Here is a 21,724-nt window from a genome sequence, read left to right on the forward strand (position 1 = left end):
GTGATTGAAGTCTCATGTCTCCCTAAAATGTATAAAACCAAGCCACACCCCAACCACCTTGAGCACATGTTCTCAAGATCTCCTGAGGGCTGTGTCATGGGCCATGGTCACTCCTATATGGTTCAGAATGAATCTCTTCAAATATTTTAGAATTTGGTTCTTTTCATCAGTGGGACTAAACAGAATTGACAGCTGAGGTTTGGCAATGGAGCTGGAGAAGTGTGTGTGCAAAAAAAAGAGAAAGTGGTACAAATTGTGTAATATGAAAGACTTTTCTTTATATGCACAAAAGATAAAACCATACATTTAGTTCAATGTGTAATCATTTGTGCAGTCCAGAGATTTAATATTGAGGCTGAAAATGAGCATATCAATCCCAGGCCTTGCTGAGTACTTTTCATAATTTATTTAATAAAATAATATTTTTAAAATCACTCATATTATATTCATCTATAACAAACATAATGAGATTGGTAGAGAGTCATTCAAGAAACATGGGAGATAGATTTTTATTATAAGATTTTGATGCCATTTTACAACAAAAGGAAGAGAGAGGACAGAGAACACAAGAGAAAGTGACAGGAGAACACAGGAAATCAGGACACAGAGTGGAAGGGAGAGGCAGAGACTGGCAGGCATTTGAAAAGCAGAGACAGGTTCTAGGAAGAGGCAGGAAGAGGTTGGGTCCTTCCAGATCAGGACCATGCCAGGCATACCATCTGTTCTTTATGCCACTTTAAACAATGGCTGGCATATACTTTGTGCTAAAAGTATTTGCTGACTTGAATTGAGTCTGAGGTATAAACCAAAAATAAAATCTCTAAGCCCTCTAACAGACCGAATGAATGGATCTACCCTCAGGGCCAAGCAAATCATAAAGAAACCCAAAAAACTGAATTCCAGGCCATGAAAGGAAGACGTTCAGACATGCCTCATTATACCCCCTCTTTTTTTGGAGTTTAGGCAAAACTTACCAGCATTAACATTAAAATAGACATCCCTACATGGATGAAACAGACCCTTTGGCACTAAGATGCCAAATTCCAGCTCGACTCTGGTATAGCATCACATGACAGCAGACCCTGAAGGAAATTAACACACTTTACTTCAAAATATATTTATCTGACATATGTTGAAATGGCCCTGCAAAGCCTTTTGTGGGGTAAAATTTTGCATCTTTAGAATCTCTTTCCCTTTCTAGGTCTTTGCCAGGTCTAGAGGAGATTTAACTGAGTTGGACTCTATTTAAAACCTGAAAAGAGACATTGACCATCTATTCTCTCTGAAGAATACTACCTAGAGGCTTCATCTACATAACAAGAACCTTGGCTTCCATAACCTTCCTTTCCTTAACTCAAGCATTTCTTTCTACTGTCTTTAGACAAAGCTAAATTCTTTCAACCAAGTGCTGATCAGAAAATCCTTGAATTCACCTATTACCTGTAAGTCCCCACTTTGAAATATTCCACAACTTTGGGCCAACCAATGTATACCTTACATGTGTTACTGGAAAGAGGTCAGGATCCAGACCCCAAGGGAGGGCTCTTGGACTTGTGCAAGAAAGAATTCAGGGTAAGTCCATACAGTAAAGTGAAAGTAAAGGAATAGAGAATAGCTACATCATAGGCAGAGCAGCTTCGAGGGCTGCTGGTTGCCCATTTTTATGGTTATTTCTTGATGATATACTAAACAAGGGGTGGATTATTCATGACTCTCATTTTAGACCATATAGGGTAACTTCTTGATATTGCCATGGCATTTGTAAACTGTCCTGGTGCTAGTGGGAGTGTAGCAGTGAAGAAGACCAGAAATCACTCTCGTTGCCATCTTGGTTTTCGGGGGTCTTGACCAGCTTCTCTACTGCAACCTGTGTTATCAGCAAGGTCTGCATGACCTGCATCTCATGCCAACCTCCTATCTCATCTTGTGAGGTTAAGAATGCCTAACCTCCTGGGAATGCAGCCCAGTAGGTCTCACCCTTATTTTACCATGCCCTATTCAAGATGGAGTCTCTCTGATTCAAAAGCCTCTGACACATGTATTGATTTATGTCTTTGTCTGTAACTTTTGTCTCCATAAAAAGTATAAACCAAGCTGTAATCCAACCACCTCACTTTCTCCAGGCCTTCTAAGACTGTTCCCTTGACCATGGTCACTCATATTGGTTAAGAATAAATCTCTAAGTATTTTACAGAGTTTGGCTTTTTCATCAACAGAGGAATCAGATGAGATGGGGGGGATTAAGCTGTAAATGGATATATAGACATGAGGGAGAATGAGGAAATCAAAGTAGAGGACAGCAAATGGGGAGCTGAGGAATAGAAAAAGATCAATGGAGTGAGAGAGGAGAGGGAGAATGAGGAAGAGAGGGAAAGAAGAGAGAAGAAAAGAAGTTCAGAGCCTGTGTGCCTGGTAAAGTGACTCACAAAATAGAACAGTCCCCCAAAACTGAGGTTAGCTCAGGCCCCATGGAGTACTCAGAGCCTGGCTGTGGGAACATGTTTACTATTAGGTTAGATCAGGAGCCAGGCTCATTCCCATCAAGCCTCAGAATAACCTGAAATAAATGTTTCTCTAGCTTAGACACAGGGCCACGGCAGGACCTCTGCATTTTATAGCTCTGGAATATCCAGCTGGGATAATTATGCATAGAAACTCTTTTCCAGAAACTTTAGGCCAGATCATGGGAAGAGAACTGATCACCGATAACCATAGTAGGTCAATGCTCCATGGCCCATGTGATGAGGTCTGCCCTGCTCTGGGTGGATGAAACTATGTTGGGGCTCAGTATTATACAGGTGTTAATAACAATGGAGCTCTGGGGTTGGCACCACAGTGAAGACAGATGACAATTGGACAGCCCTTCTTTATAATCTAATGATTGGGGGCCAGGGACAAGTATATATCAAATGTAGTGGTGAGCTAAATAATAGCTTACACAGGTATCAGGTCCTAATCTCTGGAATGTGTAGTTGTTCCTCGATGTAGAAAAAGGGTCTTTGGGAATGTGTTTAAGGATTCTGTGGTGGAGCAATAGCTCTGATTTTCCAGGTGTACCTTAAATGGAATCACAAGTGCTACTATAGGAGAGAGACAGAGGGTGGCTTAACCGGCAGAAGATGTGAAACTGAAGGAGGGCAGAGAACTTCACCTCAAAATAGTGGTCCCTGATGTAACGTGCATTTTGAATTAAAGACCTTCAGAGATCAACAGAGGCTGGAGGAGAATGTTCTCTGTCTACATAGAGACCAGAGGGAGTATCCAAGGAGAACAATTGTCTTTCCTTCCTCTCCCTGTTAGCTCATTATCTATTACAGAAAACAGGAACAAGAGTGTAACCATGCCAGCACAGACTTTCACAAGACAATATCTGTCTCTCAGTCTCAGTCAATTTTCAAAGAGCATCATTTACAAGTGAATTCCTGTCCCCTGATCTATTTATTCTCTTCAGTAATCATTTATCATCCTGTAATTACCTACATTCCCATCTCCTCTTCCCCTCTGAAATAGGGCTATACAAGTATCTGGGCCCCATTGGAATATGGGACAATCACTCTGTGGCTCTCCCCCAGGCACCTATTAATAAATGTTCACGCCTTTCCTCCAATTAATCTGCCTTTTGTCAGTTTATTTACTAGCAAGCCTTCAGAGGGTGAAGGGGAAGTGTTGCCTTGGCCCCTGCATGACTACAGAGACAGAGATTGCAGTGAGGCCACTGCAGCCAAGGAGTGCTGGCAGCCACCTGAAGTCAGGAGAGCCAAGGGCTGGTGCTCCCCAAGAGCCTCCAGAAGGAGTGCAGCTCTCCCAAAATACCTCGATTTTAGCCCCGTGAAAGTGCTTTGAACTCAGGCCATCTCTACTGTGTGAATTGTTTTAAATCACCAAGTTGGTAGTAATTTGTTACAGCAGCCACAGAAAAAATACAGATGCTCACCAGGTCCAAGCCCTGTAACAAGTGCTTCCCATGGATTCCATAATTGTTGGCATAACTGAGATTGCAGCTTCTAGTATCCCCATTACTTATTTTAAGAAAACATAGGATAAAAATATGCTGTATTACTTACCCAAGGTACCTAGTAGGGGGCCTAGAGTGGGACAAATCGAGTGTACAAGTGAGTGTGCAAGTGAAATGGCCTCATTGTCTGGGGCGGTACCCTGGGATCATTGTCTCACGGCTGAGGAACTAAAGGATACAGACACATGGAGAGTGAGGTTGAGAGTGGACGTTTAACAGGTGAAAGGAGGAGGACAGCTCCCTGCAGGAGAGTAGGACCAATTTATTTGCAAAATAAAGTTTTAGACTTGTTATACCTGGCCTGATTATTTGACTAAAGTACAGCCAGAATAGTACTTGGCCATGTAAGCACTTTTTAAATTGACTTGACTGAAACTTTTTTTTATAAGGAATTTCAGGTTCAATCTTTAAAAGCCTCTTAAGATTGGAAGCCGGGCCAACAATTCACCCTCAGATTTTGCCTGTAATACTTGTATGAATTGGGTAAATCCCTCTTTTTTGAGGTCCCCAAAATATCCTGAAGTTCCTGGGCTTGTCAGAAAATGGTATTCTTTACTTACTGCAAGGCTATAAACCTTGTAATATGGTTTGGCATTGTGTCCCCACCTAAATCTTCTTGAATTGTACTCCCGTAATTCCCATATGTTGTGGGGAGGGGGTGGCAGGGACCGGGTGGGAAATAATTTGAATCATGGGAGCGGTTTCCTCCATACTGTTCTTGTGGTAGTGAATAAGTCTCACAAAATCTGATTTTTTCAGGGGTTTTCACTTTTTCATCATCCTCATTTTTCCTTGGTGCCACCATGTAAGAAGTGCCTTTTGCCTCCTGCCATGATTCTGAGGCCTCTCCAGCCATGTAGAACTCTAAGTCCAATTAAACTTTTTCTTCCTAGTTGCAGGTATGTCTTTATCAGCAGCATAAAAATGGACTCATGCACCTTGTAGGAGAACCATGTAGACAACGTATCAGGCCAGTTCTTCCAAAGGTTTAACAGCTTCTTAGTTCCTCAAAGCAATCTGGTCAATCTGAAAATATGACATCTCAATCAAAGCTTTGGTAATGGAAGCTATACTCCTAATTGCCCTATCACAAAGAGAGCAAACTCTTATTGAAGTTATGCTAATAATATATTGACATAAAATACAAATACCCACGAATAGTTTTCAAATTCTGTAGGGATCAGGTAGAAAGAAAGGTAAATGTTCCCATTTTGCTCACAACAATATATATTTACCCAATTGCTGTAAGCTGTAAATAGCTTAAAAGAAAGTAAGAAAAAAAAAAACTTTGTCTTGACTCTGAAAAGCAAAAAATAAAAAGAATCAGCAATATTTAAAATAAAAAGAAGTTACAAAAATTGTTTTGGTCTTTCATCAGTTCAGTCTCATGTAATTAATTTTGTTCTACTTGATGCTGGGTTAGTAATCTTCATGAACTCATTCATTTGTTTATTAGAGTTTTGTAAGTTTTTACCTAATACAATGGTATAATCTCCAAAATTATCAAAAACCTACATTCAAGAGTACTTATTATGGTCTTTTTCATGAATTTTCTTGTAGAAGAAGTAAATTTTTGGCTGTAGCCAACTATAAACCACTTTTTGAAATGAATCAAAGTAAAGTGATATTGTCTATGAATGACAAAAGACTTAGAATAGCCATGGTTAAAGACACAATTGACAAGGAAATTTGATGATTTCTATGGCTAACAAAAACTTGTGAATGCCAAGCAACAACCCCTCCACTCTTTCAGTGGTTATTTAGTTATTCAGCTTAGAATAACTGAAAAAATAGGCTCCTGGAGTTTTATGTACATTTTATGAAGAATGCATTTGAAGTAAAATGAAATTGGGGTGCATTAGTTAAGATTCAGTTTGGCTTAAAAAATTATTTATTTCTCCATGCAATAAACATCTGGAGGAGTGACAACTCTGCTCCACAAAAACATCTGGAAGTTTCCAGTTCCATTTAGCTCACCGTTCCATAATCTCTTTGTTCTCATAACCCAAGGTAGAATCCAAATTCCAGCAGGAAGGTGGAATAAAGGGATTAAAAGTGAGCACAAAGGGCTTCTGCTGGCTACCTTTTATGGAAGACTTTTGGAAGTTGCCATAGGACATTTCAGTTAAATCACATCAGCTAAAACTTGGTCACATGGCCACATTAAGCTGCAACAAAGACTGGGAAATGGAAAGTTTATTGTGTGCAGTCAGCTAAAAATTCTATTGCCATGGAAAAAGGAGAGAATAAAAGTTGGGAATGATTAAAAGTCTTTGCTCAGAAAGTTGGGGAGAAAAATGCCTACATATGATTGAAGGAATGAACATCATAATGAATGACATTATACCGTCATAAGCTTGAAGACTTAAGGGGCAAAGATATGACAAGAAGAGAATAGAAAGCTTTTTATGCCTCATAAGAAAAGGGCCAGAATCAAAACGTGTAACTTCTAATGGGTAGAAAAAAAGCACAGATGCAATGATAAATAGTAGATGGAAAAGTTACATGACATTATAGATGAAGACATTTCCCAAATTTGGCAATGACAAATAAGAGAAAGGAGTATCTAATTTTTTGGGTACCATAAATTTTAATGTACTCATGTATCAGTTATTTGTGATTTATTCCATGCCAAATTATAAACAGAATTAAAGTGGCTGAATTAAAACTCACCATTTCTTAAGCAATTGTATGTGGACCACTGAAATGTTTCCAAAGGTACTTGGGGGATTAATTTAACTAAAGGCATACTGTAATCTTTTTTCAACTTAATATTTTTTAAAAAATTGTATTTTTTCAATTTAGAAAAGAATGGTTTGAGTGCCTCCACAAACATATCAAATATGAATGCCTGTAATTTGGAAAGATGAGATAGATTTACTCACAGTTTAGTTAACTCATCCGTTCGTCATTTAATGAAGTCACGATGATGTTCACTATTATGTAAATAAGTTCATTCATTGTCATATGCTGCTAAATTTATAACCTTAACAAACCATTGGTTAATGAGAAAGTATAAAGAACATTGAGTTAAATATAAGTTATTAGAAGCATAAAATAACTCCAAAATTTGCTTTTATTTTTTAAATTGATGTATATTTGACAATTTACAGTTAACTTTTAGATAATTTTCTTCAGATCACTACAGTCCTAGTGCCAAGAATGGGTCTGGCAATAAACACTCAATAAATACTTGTTAAATAACTTTGTATGTTACAGAAAATATTGTGACAATCATATTGGAGTTGGTCACATGTTTTGGAGGGGTATAATGACTCTCTACCCCTGCAATGTTTTATTTATGGATCACTATTTGCAAATAGAAGAATAAAACTATTTCTCTTATTTCAACATTTAGAAACCAAATAAATTGTAAAAATAAGTGAGCTAATTTTTTTAAAGCATAGAAAGAATTTTAATGATTAGATCCCAAAACTAGATTTTGTCATCTTTGATGTTGTAACATTTATATTTCAACATATATTTATTTAACTAACTTTTAATTCTACACATGCTATATGAGGTCAGTCATTTTAAAATTTATTTTTTCAAAAATCATGAGGTTTTTAAAAACATAATTAATTTAAAGAAAATGAAGAACATTCATCATTTGTTGAAGGGGAACAGTTGACATTTGCCTTTATATATAAAACATATTTAAACAAACTTTATAATATAACCTTGAAAAATATACTAACCTAAAACAAAATTTATTTTTGATAGGCAAATTTTTTATTATATTCAAACTCTAAAATAATGACAAGATGAAAAATATTTTTAAGGAGATGGTGAGATGATATTACTGTAAAATACGTTTATGGTCTATATCAAGGAAAATAATGAACAATATTCTGTCTTAGGCTATCTATATCAGTCCAGTTCTTGCTGAGATACTTATTTTAAGTAAATAATGTAGCTGGTAAAGAGTCTGGAATTCATACTGTATGAGAAAGGGCCAAAGAAACTAAAGATAATGGGAAGCATGATCAATGTCTTCACCTCTTTCAAGGGCTGTTATGTGGAAATGGTATTGATTTATTCTGCATAGCTTCAGAGGATATATTCACATATAATTGGTAACACAATCAGAGCTACTTGTAAATGTAATGAACCACCTGAAAACTGGTAACCTACAATTAATGAGATTATATAGCTGACAGACAGGTAAATCAATGGGACAAAACAGTCAATAAAAGGTAAAAGAGAGGCATCAGTAAAAAAGGAATCGAATGTTTAATAAATAATGTTGAAAAAACTAGATAGCTATTTGAAGGAATAAAATACCAGTTTGCGGCAGGAGCCCCCAACCCCTGGGCTGGGGACTGGTACTGGTCCGTGGCCTGTTAGGAACTAGGCAGCAGAGCAGGAGGTGAGTGGTGGGTAAGCAAGCATTCCACCTCCTGTCAGATTAGCTGTGGCATTAGAATCTCATAAGAGCGTGAACCCTATTGTGAAACTGCGTATGCCAGGGATCTAGGTTGTGTGCTCCTTATGAAAATCTCACTAATGCCTGATGATTTGAAGTGGAACAGTTTCATCCTGAACCTCCCCCCGGCCCACATCCCCTGACTGCTGGTTTAGAGTATCGTCTCACACCATACCCCAGAATTAATTCCAGATGAATTTAAGATAATTTGAATTTATATTTAAAATTCAAACTATAAAAGTTAGAATAAACTATATTTCAGACATTGGTGTGGAAAACATACTTTTAAGCATAGATACAATATAATAAATTATCACAAAAGATCTATAGAATTGGTTACACAAAAACTGATCAGCTTGATTAATTTTTTCACCCTGCACTCCGGTAGTGCACGATTAGTGAAACATGAGAATTAGGAATAGAAGAAGAAGTGTGAAGTGAGCCAAATAGTGCATAAAATAAAGCGTTACTGAAAGAACTCTTGGATTTGGCAATTAGGAGTTTATTCATGAGCTTGAAGAGAGAACGCCAATAAAGAGATTAGAAGTTAGGATGCAAAAGTTAAATTGAAGAAAAATGAGCAGATTCTGGCTACATGTTCAAGAAAGTTGGTGCTAGTGAAAAGGAACCAGGGTAGTCCTTTGAAAAGATTTCAGAGTTAAGGGCAGGGACATTTTATTCATTTGACCTATAGGCACAGAGATGGGAGCCTGTGAAAATTTCAAAGGCTTGCAAATGTATTTAAACTTTAATATTGATAGTGACAGTAAAATTTGAAAATAAAATATACAGATTAGCAGATATTTAACAAATAAAATATTATGCTAACTTTATTATTTATTAAATTTATTAATTTTTTTCATAACATCTAAAATCAATTTGATATTTTTTTACTTTGTAACAGTTCCCAAGAATGTACACAATTTGCAGAAAATTTACAGCTAGGGGCGGGCATGGTGGCTCATACCTGTAATCCCAACACTTTGGGAGGCTGAGGCAGTTGAATCACCTGAGGTCAGGAGTTTGAGACCAGCCTGGCCAACATGGCAAAACCGGGTCTCTACTAAAATCACAAAAATTAGGCGCGCGTGGTGGTGCATGCCTGTAATTGCAGCTACAAGGGAGGCTGAGGAACAAGAATTGCTTGAACCTGGGAGGTTCAAGACCCTTGACAATTTGGCCCTGACTCTTTTTCCACCCTCTCACTATTTTGTTACACTTCCTATTCCAGATATACAGCTCTAGTTTCAATCTTCTGAACACGACGTTTGAATCTTTGCTTCCATGGCCTTGCACATAGTACTTTTATCTCTCGATTAGCATGTTTCCATCTTTTCTACCTATGTCAACTCTATTCATCCATCAAGATCTAATTCAAGCTCTATCTATTCCTCACATCCTCCCTCGGCCACTTCTTTCTTCTGAATTCCTATTTATTTTCCTGTTTTTTTTTTTTTTTTTTTTTGCAATTGGCATATACTGCTAGGTATCACTCATTTTATTTTTTCTGTGGAAAGAAAAAATACTAACTGAATTTTTGTATATATTTATTAATATCCAGATAGGATATCATAATTAAAGTAATCAGATCAAGTTTCTAAAATATTACTGGCTCTTGTTTTCCATTCCCAAACACCTGAGAGATACTGTCCACTGAACAAGTGAAACAGTGGTCTGTATATCCAGCATTTGTAGCCTACAATCTCCAAAGTGTGTTTTTATTATGACCTTACTCCTCCTTACTGTCCATATTTCACAAAAAGAAGTTATCCATTGGGGAAGAAGATCTTAATCCATTACCAAAGACATTTTTAATAGTAATTCATAACAAATCCCATATGTTCTATATATTTGGGACATAAATAAATAATGTAAAATGTCGGTACAAATAGTTTCTCTACACTCAATGATATTATATTATTAAAGTCAGCTGCATTTAAAAATTAGTAGAATTTGTATTTTAGAACACTTTTAGATTTAAAAAAATAATTGAGCAGATAGGCCGGGCACGGTGGCTCACCCCTGTAATCCCAGCACTTTGGGAGGCCGAGGTAGACAGATCACAAGGTCAGGAGATCGAGACCATCCTGGCTAACACGGTGAAACCTCGTCTCTACTAAAAATACAAAAAAGTAGCCGGGCGTGGTGGCGGGTGCCTGTAGTCCCAGCTATTCGGGAGGCTGAGGCAGGGAAATGGTGCAAACCTGGGAGGCGGAGCTTGCAGTGAGCCGAGATCACGCCACTGCACTCCAGCCTGGGCGACAGAGTGAGAGTGCCTCAAAAAAAAAAAAAAATGAGCAGATAATAGAGTCCCATAAACAATCTCCATTTCCCCCCACAGTTCCTCCATTATAAATATCTAGCATTAATGTGGCACATTTATCACAACAGATGAGCCAATATTTATTTATACCATCAGTTTATACTAAGGTCCACGCTTTGCTTTGTATAGTTCTATGAGTTCTGACAAATGTATATCGTGTATCCACTATTACAGTATTAAGCAGAATAGTTTCACTGATTTAAAAATCCCCTGTGATTCAGCTTTTCATCCTTTTTCTCCTCTCCTCAAGGCCCTTGCAACCACTGATCTTACTATCTCTAAAGTTTTGCCTTTGCCAGAATGTCATATGGCTGGAATCATACAGTATGTGGCTTTTTCAGACTGGTTTCTTTCACTTAGCAATATGTACTTAAGGTTCCCCTTGTCTTTTTGTGGCTTCACAGCTCAATACCTTTTTATTGCTAAATAATATTCCAATGTATACGTGTACCATAGTTTGTTTATCCATTTACCTATTGGATATATTGGTTGCATCTGGTTTTTGATGATACGAATAAAGCTTCTATAAATAGTCATGTTCAGGTTTTTGTGTGGACATAAGCTTTCAATTCAATTGGGCAAATACCTGGGGGCATGACTGCTAGATTATATAGCATATTCAGTTTTTAAGAAACTGCCAAATTGTCTTCCCATGTGACTGCACCATTTTGCATTCCCACTAGTAATGAAAGAGTTTTGGTTGCTTTGCATCCTTGCCAGCGTACAGCACTGTCAGTTTTTTGGAGTTTAGTCATGCTAATAGTTGTATAGAGGTATCTCATTGTTGTTTTAATTTGCGATTCCTTTTTAAATAATTTCAACTTCTATTTTAGATTCAGGGGGTACATGTGCAGGTCTTTACCTGGGTATATTGTGTGATACTGAGGTTTGAGGTATGATTGCTCCCATCACCCAGGTACTGAGCATAGTACCTAATGGTTTTTCAACCCTTCCCTCATCTACTCCCTGCCAGTAGTCCCCAGTGTCAGTTGTTGCCATCTTTATGTCCCTAAGTACCCAGTGTTTAGCTCCAACTTATAAGTGAAAACATGCAGTAGTTAGTTTTCTGTTCCTGTGTTAATTTGCTTAGGATAATGGCCTCCGGCTGCATCCATGTTGTAATTCCTTGATGATCTATGATATTGAGCATCTTTTCATCTGCTTATTTGCCCTTTGTGTATCTTTAGTGAGGTGTCCAGATTTTGCCCACTTTTTAACTAGGTTTTCTTTCTTATTGTTGTGTTTTCAGTGTTTTATGTATATGTTGGATATATTGATATATTTTTTGCATATATGTATATGTCAGTGAATTTTAGTGATGTAAAATGAATGGAATCTATAGCCTTAAACATAATATAAATATATAATGGTTAAGATTTCCCACTCAACAATCCAGGCTTGACAGAAAATCATAAAATGTATTTAAATTTAAATGTTTTTTTCTTTGTTGATACTAGTTCTTAGTTTTAACATGCCGAAGAGGGTATACTTGATCAAGGACAAGATTAAATGTTCTGATTGGCTAACTATCAAACCGCTGCCTCCACTTTTTTTTGCAACTTGAAAATAATATTTAGTTATCATGCTAGCACAGCCATATTAATATATACCCCTTCAAAACTTTAAATATAAAGCTTTAACGGTTTCACAAAAAAAGAAATATTAATGATGCTGAGATTGGTGGGCATGGATTCTGTGTAGTGAGACACTAAAAAGTAATTTTTAAAACAGGAAAGTTAAAGCACTTTAAAAACACAAAGCTATTGGTAATTAAAAAAGAATTAGTATCAATTTCTGAAATACAAGATTAGAGGGACACCTAAAATTCTGAAAGATTTTAGAGAATTTTTTAAAAAAGTAATTGCAATTTAGATCAAAGTTCCCCACTTTTCATTCCAAGTGTGATACAGGTTTAAATAATAAACAGAAAAAAAAGTTTAGATAAATTCATGAATTATTGAACCAGATGATAAACAATAGGGAAGCTATTTAGGGCATAGTCTCTAGTGCGTAAGGGTGACATCCTAAATAATAAATTTATGCTATTGTTGACAATATTGCTGGCAAGGCTAAATGGTCAATGTGCTTGACATATTGCCTGTTTTTTCATGTTCTATTGCAAGAGCTGATTCTCTCTCTCTCTTTTATTTATATTTTTGAACTCTACCATTATGCTATCATGGACATTATGTTAACAATTTGATGCATCTATGTAATATGCTTTAAATCTTTGGGAATAAATTTACTGAGTGCTACTTATGTGAACAAACTTCTCTTAAGCACAAATGGAAATCCACAAAGAAAGACAGCCTCTTCTATTTGTTTTATGTGAGGCAACGGATACACTGTAGACAAAAAGACCAAGTATAATTAACTTATATTGTTAACTAACTTAATATCTGCATATTACATATTTTTCTATTATGCTTTCTGAGCAACTTCGTGGCTTCTGATTTGGAGGGTAGGATTTCACAGTTAATACTTTTTTTTTTTTCTTTTTGTGAGATGGAGTCTAGCTCTTGTTGTCCAGGCTGGAGTGCAATGGTGAAATCTCGGCTCACTGCAACCTCCGCATCCCAGGTTCAAATGATTCTCCTGACTCAGCCTCCTGAGTAACTGGGATTACAGACACCCACCATCATGCCTGGCTAATTTTTGTATTTTTAGTAGAGATGGGGTTTCACCATATTTGCCAGGCTGGTCTTGAACTCCTGACCTCAGGTGATCTGCCTGTGTTGGCCTCCCAAAGTGCTGGGATTACAGGCGTGAGCCACTGCGCCCGGCCCATAGTTAACACTTCTATAAATATTTGTGCCTATTGAAAGGAACATCACTCCCCACACTGCAACTGAACAAAAGAGTGATAATGTTAATTTCTTTATTCTTGAGCTTTTCTTGAATAAAAGAGGGTCATAGGATATGCAACAAAATAGACTAGAAAATAGGGTTGATAAGGTACTGATTCTGCCAACACTGCTTAATGCTCTCCCCAAGCAATTGTCTTTTAGATATGTTATTTCCCAGTGTGAATGGTATTTTTTAAATATGTCAAGCAATTAAGAATATAAGTATATTCTCATCTCAGCTAAACGTAGAATCTTTACAAAGAATTTTTGGTATCCTTAACCCTAATATGTGGAGGGATAAGATTAAAAATGTTCACCACCTTATTTTTATTTATTTATTTATCTATTATTTTGAGACAGAGCCTCACTCCACCCTGACTGGAGTGCTGTGGTGTGACCTCGGCTCATTGCAACCTCTGCCTCCCAAGTTCAAGTGATTCTCCTGCCTCAGCCTCTCAAGTAGCTAGAATTATAGGAATTCACCACCAGGCCCAACTAATTTTTTTTTTTTTTTTTTTTTTTTTTTTTTGGTGAGATGGAGTCTCACTCTGTTGCCTAGGCTAGAGGGCAGTGGCACCGTTTGGGCTCACTGCAGCCTCCGCCTTCTGGGTTCAAGCAAGTCTCCTGCCTCCGCCTCCTGAGTATCTGGGATTACAGGCACCCACCACCACACCCGGATAATTTTTTGTATTTTTAGTAGAAACGGGGTTTCACCATGTTGGCCAGGTTAGTATTGAACTCCTGACCTCAAGTGATCTGCCTGACTCGGCCTCCCAAAGTGCTGGGATTACAGGTGTGAGCTACCACATCCAGCCATCACCTCTTGTAAAGTGCAGTAAAGAAATAGTGCGCAATAGACAGGCAGGGGATAGAGGAAAATGTTTTGGGAGTGGGACAATGTGAATTTATTGTCATGACAGGACCAAAAAGGGAAGACATCTGCCTATCATAATTAATAATAACTCTATCAGTCAACATTTATGTTTTACAATTGTTCTGTAAAAGAAAAGCCAGCAAATATTACAGATTCCAGTCCCTAATAACTGATCATGAAAGACACTCTAAGCTTGTGCATCAGCATTCTCTTTTTATCTAAAAGAAAATACATTAAATAAAGGGAGGAATGGCAGGAGTAAAGAGACTTGAAGGAAAAGAAAATATTGACTTCTTAATGATATTTTACAATGCTAAGACCTTTAGAAACCAACTACTCCATATGTCTTTTAAATATTAGTTTGGTGCAAAGGTAATTACAGTTTTTGTCATAAAAGTAATGGCAAAAGCCACAATTACTTTTGCACCAACCTAACTGATACATTTATTCCATTTTGGAGGTATTGCAAATATGCTGAATCAATGAATTTCTTCAGTATTTTTCATTGTATTAGTACAAATTTAACCTAATAGTATTCTTCTGCATGTTATTTCCCTTTGTGCTTCCTTTAATGCAATGAAGCTGTAGTTACCAAATAGAGTGCTCTAAAAGGGCAAGGCTTGTCTGTGAATTGAGCCTAGCATAGAATTGGCTCTCAGTGAAGATCTGTTGAACATTACATGAATGCATCAACATCATAATCCTTCATGTGCTTGTAAGCAATTATTAAAATTTTCTCTAGCCTATTCAGGCCTGTGTTCTTCAAAATTCTCCAAAATATATGGACGTGTTTGCTGTTTCTATTAGGTTTTAACTTCTGGTGTCAGAAACCAGGGCTGTTTTTCTTAATTTGTGTCCTAAAACCACAGTAGGGTTGTATGCATTGTGATAATGCTTAATAAATAAATAAAAAGATTAATATCCATTCATTTACATTTTCTTAAACCCAATTTCTGGATGAGTAGCTGTGAAACTCTCAACTGGATGAGCTCTGACTAGTGTTAAGTATAGTATATTGGGAACAGGGCTTTATATGCAACATATATATGAGGCAAATGAGAAATATTAGCTGGGCTACATTAAATCCCAATGACATGAATAGAAATTTTATTATCCAGGTAGCAAAAATGAAGTCAAAAAAATAAATAAGAGAATGAAGTGAAGGTATGGGGCAAAACAATTAGTTTTTTCTTTAAATCAATATTTTAGAAAATAGCTTCTGAAGGCCCAATCACACAGATAATTGACACTTCGACTTTTCTTTGCACTGTGTTAGACATAGGTAAAAGAATGTCTCAGCACTGTACCTTCATGTAGAAAATGTAATTAATAGCAAATTGCATAAAAGTACACTAAAATTTTAATTCTTACATCATTTTAATAAATTTCTTGAGATTTTACTTTATTTAGTGTGTCATTAAAACACAGGATTTAAGGAAGATATATGTAATAAAGGAAAATAGTAAGTTACCATTCTTGTGTAAACACGTTTTGTAAATACTATTTCAACAAAGATTTAAAAGTTAATTACAAAGGTATAAAGTTATGAAGTATTATATAAACCGGATTCATAATTTTGTTTTAAATGGTCTTTTCATGTATCAAAATACTATCAGTTTAAAACAATCTCTTTTTTTAAGGCAGTAGGCTCTGTTTACCATCATTTACAATTGCTTTAATTAGAATTTTCTTCACTTTCAGTGTATTCAAGAGCTATTCTGTTAGCCATAATTTTTAAGATAAAGTTTATCCAAATAGAAAAGTAATTATATAATGATTAAGAGCCAGAATGTCTGGGTTCAAATTCCAGTTCTGCTACTTCTCAGGTATAAGAATTTGGGCAAATTTCTTAGTTTCTCTGTGCTTCAGTTTCCTGATCTGTAAAACTGGGATAACAAGACTACCTGCCTCAATCTGTGGTTATGAGTAAATGAGTTAATATATAACAGCAATGCAATAATCCTTGGAATGTGGTATGAGTTCAATAAACATTAGCTATTATTATTATAGTAAATTAGAAATTTAATTCTAGAGAATAAAAAGCTGAACTCAAATATGTAACTATTTATTTGATACAGACACATTTTCTACAAAATAAAAAACCATCAGTTTGCACTTCCCTTATATAATGACTATTCTGGTGTTTGTGTGTATCTGTTGTGGGTCAGAGTTTTGGGCTGCGTAAATAATCACATTAAAAATTTTAAAAACTTCCGGTTAAAACAGAAATAAGAACAAATGGCCATTCATGGATCATTGGCAAAGCTGAACGAATACCTGACATGTCTTTCTGTGATTCCTTGAAATCTTGTATATAAGATAGCAACAGTGATTGATGATAATACTGTACTTCATCTTACTTGCCACAAAATAACATTTTATAATTCCTCAAAGTAAAATTGAGAAATCTTTAAGTTTTTTTCAAGTAACATAATCTATCTTTGTATAATTCATATTTGGGAATATGGCCTTTAATAATGTTCTTCCCACAAATAGTCATGCTTTTTTCCTACGGTTACAGCATTAAACTCTATTTTAAGTTGTTTTTGAATTTTATTGTTTTGTTATTTAAGTTTATTTTATTTATTAAAAAACCTTAATAAGCTGTATCTGTTTCATATGCTTTTAATTTTAAAGGAATAACAAAACTGTCTGGCTCAACTGCAAGTTTCCCTCCCCTTTGTGACTGACACTAAGTCTAGCACACAGCACTTGGGCCAGCAAATCCTGGAAGGCAGACAAAAATGAGAGCCTGAAGCAATGCTTACAATAGATGTCTCACACAGAACAATACAAATATGTAAAAAATCTTTCACCACATATTCTTGCCAATTAATTGGATCATATAAGTAAAATCATTACAAATATAAGTATTTACAGGATTTTAAAGTTAGAATATATTTGAATGCATGGGTAGAAAAGTATCATATTTTAAAACTATGTATATTTAAATTTAGTAATTTTCTAATCTTTAGAAATCTCTCCTGTTCAAAAGGTGGCAACACTGAAAGTTGTTTTCCTGTTAGATGCAAGAGCACAATGCCCAACATAGAAGATACAGTTAGGAATAAGGGGCCCTGAATGTCATGAAGGCTTGAGGTCAGCCTACAGATAACAGGATTATTACAAAGATGAATTTCCACTTCCAAAGTCTTTCACTGGCAGATCTTGGTAGCATTTTATATGTTCACCAATGGGAGGTCAACATTTATCTAATTTAAAAGGTTTGCTAACCGTTGCGTTTTAATTTCAAAATATTTGTCATTCAAGTCTCTTTACATAAATAGTATTTGATAATACATTTATAGATGAGAGTTATATGAAAAGGCTAGGTCAACAAAACAATAGATTCACTTAATTTTCCTGTGGTTGACCTATACGACCAGGATGTAGAAAACTAGAAAGAACTGTCCTTCCTCAGATATACTCCTGGGAGAGAGCATGAATGGTATTCTGAACTATCACCTGTTTCAAGGACTTTGCTAGCTAGGTTTTGAGATCAGGCTTCAGTAACTGTAGCCTTGTGAGCATATTGAGGGCAGAGGAGGACTTAGTCTTTCATATGTGTTTCCTTAGTGCCTACCAGACTATCTGTTCATAATCAGTTTTCAGTGTGAATTCATTGAATGTTTATAGACAAAAGAAAATACATAATAAAACTAATCTTCATTTTGAAAGGGTAAAACATGACTACACAGAAATTTAAATAGAAATAGTGTATATACATATAAAATACAAGCTATGTTAGGACCAAATGCTCTTTGTCTATGGAGTTATACTTCCATCCAATTACATAGCAATGCTGAATTAGGCAAAACCAATATTTAGTAGTAAATCCATTCCTGGTAGTGTAAATCACCTAAAAAAGACTTCTAGAAATATGTACTTTAATTATTTGTTTTTCTCCTATTTTTAAATTTATTATGCAAATTTTAGAAAATAAAATTTGCTCCAGTTACACACACTTAGAATTCTAGAATCTTAAAACTGTAAGGGGCCTCCATCCCTCTTACTCATTTGTAGTCTAGGAGATCAAGATTTTGATAAACCTAAGGTCATGCAGCTGGGTAGATATACAACTGTCACAAGAGTCTAGATCAGTTGGCACATGCTTTCTACACTAGATCATTAGTATTATTAGCTAATGGTCTTCTGCATTTTTTTGTTTTTGATTTCTATTGAGATATAGCCTTTACATTTGTACCCAAATGTGACTATGTCTTGGCAATGCACTTCATACAGAATGATGAATCTATACAGTGATGATTTGACAAAAAGGAGAAAAGAAATTATGTAGTTTTCAATTCAGATTCCTATTCACCTTTTGTTTATGAATGGAAAGCTTTGTGCAAAATATACATATAAACAGAGTAAGCCTTTTAAAAATGTTATTTGAAAGATAAAATTAAATACATGAGTTTCTAACAATTAGAAAGGAAAAAATTAAAATATGAAATGATAACAAAAGTAAACAGAAGATACTTTCAAAGCAGTGAACAAAACATTTTGACATAAACCATAATATAAATTATAATATAAAATATAAAAACCATAGTATAAATTGTCAGCCTTTGAGTTGGCTACAAATTCAATTTAATGACAGAAGAGAAGGGATGCTGGAGGTAAATTCTTAGGGTTTCTATCTCATAGAGTTTGCTCTTCTGGTTCTCTAGACTGCCAAAGAACATAAAGATGTACGAGGGGACCTAGTTGTAGTAAAAGCATTCCTATAACAACAAAAACTCTAAAACGGTGCCCCTCACGATTTTCTACTGAAATTTCTCTAATAGTAGAGGTATAAAATATGAAGTTAGAGAATAATGCAAAGGGGGCCCACCACAGACAGCACATTTCTTTTCTCTTAAGACTCATGTGATTTTTGCATCTTACTCCATAATGTATTAGTGGTTGCGTTAATATGACAATGACTGCAATTAAACACGAGTAAGCAAAATTGATACCTCAGAATGACTTGCAGGGCTTATCATGCAGTTTCATTTACATCCCTACCCCACTGCCATTTACTTGAGCATGAATGATACATGAGAGAGTCTTTGCCTCCCATAATCCAACTTTACACATAAATAACACAAGGCTAAAGAAAACCAGAACTCAAATTCACCATGCATAGGAGTGATAACTAAAATATTTAACAGTCGGTATAGGTGATTACTGGCCAATCAGAATACATCACTGATACATTGAAATGGATGCAGGCCACTGTGACTAACTTGTGGGTATCATTTCTATGATCACCTTAAAGCAGAGTTGGGAAAATATCTATTAACTGGTCTCTCTGGTTTGAATTCTCAATATGTATCTTAATATGAAATAGCTCATTAAAACTTCATGTGTAACTATTTCAGCATTGTTGTCAGCTACTCTTTATTCCACTTCTGTAAAGTATTTATTCAACCAAGCTGCTGCTTTCAGTGAAGGTCACTTGTTCCTTCAGGGACACATATACTCCCACCTATCCTTTAATTTTGAATGGTTTGTCAAGAAAATTTACTTTCTCTTGAGTTGAAAAGACTTGACAGGAAGCAAGAAATAATACAGTCCTAGACTCTTTCCAGTAACATCTGATTTCTCCATTCTCAAACTACACTTCTCAGGGAACCAGATATTTACTCTCGTCTGGGAAGATGTCTCTTATGTTTTCCTTTTACTTCCTGGTTTTCGTGTGGTTGCATTTTCCAAATTCTTATCATTGAATTTATGAGAGCCTATCCAAATTTATTTTCTTTCATTTATATTCTAATAATTGAAATGTGAGATGAAAATAACATTTCACTTATGAAAAACCCTTCTCTTATTGAATCCTTCCATGTGGTAGTTATCTATTGCTGTGTAACAAATTAAAACTTAATGGCTTGAAACAAATATTTGTTTTCTCATAGTTTATGTGGCTCAGGAGCCTGGACATGGTTCAGCACAGTGTTTTTGGTCAGAATTCCTCATGAGGTGCAACCAAGGTGTAGCCCAGGGCTGTAGACATCTATCTCAATATTCAACTCAGAAAGGGATCCACCTTAGATCCTCACTGGCTGTCATCAGGACCTATCACTTCCTTACCACATGGACATCTCCATAGCACTGCTTACAATATTACAGTCTGTTTCCCACGGAGCAAGAAATCAGAGTGTGAGATAAAGTACCCAAAATGGAAGCCACAGGTTTGTTTGTTTGTTTTAATATATATAACCTAGTTTCAAAAGTGATGTTACCTCTGCCTACACTCATGAGGAGGGTATTATACAAAGGCATACATACCAGAAAGCAGGGATCACTGGAAGCCATTTTACAGGCTGCCTAATCCAAGTCATAAACTAGATGTTTTTAATGTCACTGCCATAAACTGGGATTCTACAGGGTCTAATGACAGTAATTCATGGCTTTCAGTGGGGATCCATTCAGCAGAGAAAGAGATGAAATATGTATATTCTCTGTGGAAACATTCTTGATACTTCCTTGAAGGATACTGCGTGGTCCATTCCTACACAGGATAATTAAGAAAAGGTTTGAACCAATCTGGACTTCCTATTAGCCTGAGATGTGGCTACTTAGAACTCCCAATGAAGCTGGAAAACTAACAATATGCCTTTGCCTCCACATGAAGCAAATTACCCTACCATCAGACTCAACATGAAGATAATCCTCCCTTTGGCTGCCCTACCTCAAGAGAATAAGATCATAGATTCCAGTTGAAATTCCTCTGGGCCATAGAGTGTTTTGTTCTAGATGCTGAAGGCAATCAGCCACCATTTACCCAAGACCGTCTGAGAATAAGACCTAAAAAGACTTGAAAACAATTGATTTCAATGGTAGGTACACACTGGTATCCCCTGTTCCGTATATATCTATAGATATATAGATATATACAGAACAGGAGATATACATATATATATATATAGAGAGAGAGAGAGAGAGAGACAGAGAGAGAAAGAGAGAGAGAGAGACAGAGAGAGAAAGAGAGAGAGAGACAGAGAGAGAGAGAGAGAGAGACACCTAGGCCCCAACTCAGGCCAATTACATCAGTGTATATGACAGGTGGCCCATGCAGTGGTATTTTAAAAATTCCCCAGAAGATTCTAATGTGCCTCTGCAGTTGAGAACTAATTAGGTAAATGCAAACAACAACAAAAACCAAAAAACCTCTTCAGAAACTATGCCTGCTTCTTCATCTTTGTCTCTTCTTTAAACACCTTGAAAGGCCTTATTCCCTCCCAGCCCTTCCTGC

General features: G+C 36.1%; 1 protein-coding gene across 12 annotated transcripts in view; it reads right to left on the bottom strand.

The window, feature by feature from the left end:
- LOC129137938 (collagen alpha-1(I) chain-like) overlaps positions 1 to 21,724 on the bottom strand; it is a 73,927-nt gene that overhangs the window by 26,408 nt on the left and 25,795 nt on the right. For 3 of the 12 annotated variants that reach the window (XM_063795504.1, XM_063795495.1, XM_063795509.1), the window contains 2 exons: positions 21,161 to 21,285; positions 18,786 to 20,980 (listed from right to left, as the gene is read on the bottom strand). The exons of 5 other annotated variants lie outside the window; for them this stretch is intronic. The gene's annotated coding sequence lies outside the window, so the exon portion shown is untranslated. Of the gene's footprint in view, positions 1 to 3,607; positions 5,042 to 6,900; positions 7,002 to 18,785; positions 20,981 to 21,160; positions 21,286 to 21,724 lie in introns of those variants that run through there. 4 more of the 12 variants (XM_063795503.1, XM_063795493.1, XM_063795494.1 and 1 more) reach the window with 3 other exon arrangements.

The sequence above is a fragment of the Pan troglodytes genome, chromosome 17 (assembly GCF_028858775.2).
Source record: "Pan troglodytes isolate AG18354 chromosome 17, NHGRI_mPanTro3-v2.0_pri, whole genome shotgun sequence".
Lineage (NCBI taxonomy): Eukaryota > Metazoa > Chordata > Mammalia > Primates > Hominidae > Pan > Pan troglodytes.